Raw genomic sequence first — 2,500 nt, 5'->3', positions numbered from 1 at the left:
TTCATTTTGACACGAGAGAGAGAGAGAGAGACTACCTTGCATTGTCAATTGCTAAATCTGTATATGGATAAGTAGCCTATGGTTGTCAACTTATTTCGTACGGCCATACCAGCCTGGCAACGCCCGATCTCGTCTGATCTCGGAAGCTAAGCAGGGTCGGGCCTGGTTAGTACTTGGATGGGAGACCGCCTGGGTATACCAGGTGCTGTATGCTCTTTTGCTCATTCACTTAGAAACTGAAATCTTGCAATATGCACAAGTAGTCCTTCATGAAAGGGGCTGGAAGCTGTTTTCATTTTGACACGAGAGAGAGAGAGAGAGAGACCACCTTGCATTGTCAATTGCTAAATCTGTATATGGATAAGTAGCCTATGGTTGTCAACTTATTTCGTACGGCCATACCAGCCTGGCAACGCCCGATCTCGTCTGATCTCGGAAGCTAAGCAGGGTCGGGCCTGGTTAGTACTTGGATGGGAGACCGCCTGGGAATACCAGGTGCTGTATGCTCTTTTGCTCATTCACTTAGAAATTGACATCTTGCAATATGCACAAGTAGTCCTTCATGAAAGGGGCTGGAAGCTGTTTTCATTTTGACACGAGAGAGAGAGAGAGAGACTACCTTGCATTGTCAATTGCTAAATCTGTATATGGATAAGTAGCCTATGGTTTTCAACTTATTTCGTACGGCCATACCAGCCTGGCAACGCCCGATCTCGTCTGATCTCGGAAGCTAAGCAGGGTCGGGCCTGGTTAGTACTTGGATGGGAGACCGCCTGGGAATACCAGGTGCTGTATGCTCTTTTGCTCATTCACTTAGAAACTGAAATCTTGCAATATGCACAAGTAGTCCTTCATGAAAGGGGCTGGAAGCTGTTTTCATTTTGACACGAGAGAGAGAGAGAGAGAGAGAGAGAGACCACCTTGCATTGTCAATTGCCAAATCTGTATATGGATAAGTAGCCTATGGTTGTCAACTTATTTCGTACGGCCATACCAGCCTGGCAACGCCCGATCTCGTCTGATCTCGGAAGCTAAGCAGGGTCGGGCCTGGTTAGTACTTGGATGGGAGACCGCCTGGGAATACCAGGTGCTGTATGCTCTTTTGCTCATTCACTTAGAAACTGAAATCTTGCAATATGCACAAGTAGTCCTTCATGAAAGGGGCTGGAAGCTGTTTTCATTTTGACACGAGAGAGAGAGAGACAGAGAGAGAGAGAGACCACCTTGCATTGTCAATTGCCAAATCTGTATATGGATAAGTAGCCTATGGTTGTCAACTTATTTCGTACGGCCATACCAGCCTGGCAACGCCCGATCTCGTCTGATCTCGGAAGCTAAGCAGGGTCGGGCCTGGTTAGTACTTGGATGGGAGACCGCCTGGGAATACCAGGTGCTGTATGCTCTTTTGCTCATTCACTTAGAAACTGAAATCTTGCAATATGCACAAGTAGTCCTTCATGAAAGGGGCTGGAAGCTGTTTTCATTTTGACACGAGAGAGAGAGAGAGAGAGAGAGACCACCTTGCATTGTCAATTGCCAAATCTGTATATGGATAAGTAGCCTATGGTTGTCAACTTATTTCGTACGGCCATACCAGCCTGGCAACGCCCGATCTCGTCTGATCTCGGAAGCTAAGCAGGGTCGGGCCTGGTTAGTACTTGGATGGGAGACCGCCTGGGAATACCAGGTGCTGTATGCTCTTTTGCTCATTCACTTAGAAACTGAAATCTTGCAATATGCACAAGTAGTCCTTCATGAAAGGGGCCGGAAGCTGTTTTCATTTTGACACGAGAGAGAGAGAGAGAGAGACCACCTTGCATTGTCAATTGCCAAATCTGTATATGGATAAGTAGCCTATGGTTGTCAACTTATTTCGTACGGCCATACCAGCCTGGCAACGCCCGATCTCGTCTGATCTCGGAAGCTAAGCAGGGTCGGGCCTGGTTAGTACTTGGATGGGAGACCGCCTGGGAATACCAGGTGCTGTATGCTCTTTTGCTCATTCACTTAGAAACTGAAATCTTGCAATATGCACAAGTAGTCCTTCATGAAAGGGGCTGGAAGCTGTTTTCATTTTGACACGAGAGAGAGAGAAAGAGAGAGAGAGACCACCTTGCATTGTCAATTGCTAAATCTGTATATGGATAAGTAGCCTATGGTTGTCAACTTATTTCGTACGGCCATACCAGCCTGGCAACGCCTGATCTCGTCTGATCTCGGAAGCTAAGCAGGGTCGGGCCTGGTTAGTACTTGGATGGGAGACCGCCTGGGAATACCAGGTGCTGTATGCTCTTTTGCTCATTCACTTAGAAACTGAAATCTTGCAATATGCACAAGTAGTCCTTCATGAAAGGGGCCGGAAGCTGTTTTCATTTTGACACGAGAGAGAGAGAGAGAGAGACCACCTTGCATTGTCAATTGCCAAATCTGTATATGGATAAGTAGCCTATGGTTGTCAACTTATTTCGTACGGCCATACCAGCCTGGCAACGCCCGATCT

General features: G+C 47.1%; 9 non-coding genes across 9 annotated transcripts in view; all 9 read left to right on the top strand.

Annotated features, from left to right (window-relative positions):
• The first annotated feature begins 95 nt into the window (after positions 1 to 95).
• LOC146278053 (5S ribosomal RNA) lies at positions 96 to 214 on the top strand. The gene has a single exon (XR_014765537.1). It is a non-coding gene; the product is annotated as a 5S ribosomal RNA (ribosomal RNA).
• Positions 215 to 388: 174 nt separating this feature from the next.
• On the top strand, positions 389 to 507 carry LOC146278052 (5S ribosomal RNA). Its single transcript, XR_014762557.1, has one exon. It is a non-coding gene; the product is annotated as a 5S ribosomal RNA (ribosomal RNA).
• Positions 508 to 679: 172 nt separating this feature from the next.
• LOC146278051 (5S ribosomal RNA) lies at positions 680 to 798 on the top strand. The gene has a single exon (XR_014762556.1). It is a non-coding gene; the product is annotated as a 5S ribosomal RNA (ribosomal RNA).
• Positions 799 to 980: 182 nt separating this feature from the next.
• On the top strand, positions 981 to 1,099 carry LOC146278050 (5S ribosomal RNA). The gene has a single exon (XR_014762555.1). It is a non-coding gene; the product is annotated as a 5S ribosomal RNA (ribosomal RNA).
• Positions 1,100 to 1,283: 184 nt separating this feature from the next.
• Positions 1,284 to 1,402, top strand: LOC146278049 (5S ribosomal RNA). Its single transcript, XR_014762554.1, has one exon. It is a non-coding gene; the product is annotated as a 5S ribosomal RNA (ribosomal RNA).
• A 178-nt stretch (positions 1,403 to 1,580) lies between these two features.
• On the top strand, positions 1,581 to 1,699 carry LOC146278048 (5S ribosomal RNA). The gene has a single exon (XR_014762553.1). It is a non-coding gene; the product is annotated as a 5S ribosomal RNA (ribosomal RNA).
• A 174-nt stretch (positions 1,700 to 1,873) lies between these two features.
• On the top strand, positions 1,874 to 1,992 carry LOC146278047 (5S ribosomal RNA). The gene has a single exon (XR_014762552.1). It is a non-coding gene; the product is annotated as a 5S ribosomal RNA (ribosomal RNA).
• A 180-nt stretch (positions 1,993 to 2,172) lies between these two features.
• On the top strand, positions 2,173 to 2,291 carry LOC146278046 (5S ribosomal RNA). Its single transcript, XR_014764791.1, has one exon. It is a non-coding gene; the product is annotated as a 5S ribosomal RNA (ribosomal RNA).
• A 174-nt stretch (positions 2,292 to 2,465) lies between these two features.
• The window catches only part of LOC146278045 (5S ribosomal RNA), a 119-nt gene continuing 84 nt past the window's right edge, over positions 2,466 to 2,500 (top strand). Inside the window, exon 1 of the ribosomal RNA XR_014762551.1 lies at positions 2,466 to 2,500. This exon is cut by the window's right edge and continues 84 nt beyond it. This is a non-coding gene — a ribosomal RNA (5S ribosomal RNA).

Source organism: Hypomesus nipponensis, chromosome 7 (genome assembly GCF_054491055.1).
Source record: "Hypomesus nipponensis isolate SF chromosome 7, ASM5449105v1, whole genome shotgun sequence".
In the NCBI taxonomy this organism is placed as follows: Eukaryota; Metazoa; Chordata; class Actinopteri; order Osmeriformes; family Osmeridae; genus Hypomesus; species Hypomesus nipponensis.
Note: the sequence above shows the minus strand (reverse complement) of the source record. Positions and strands in the feature narration are given on the sequence as shown.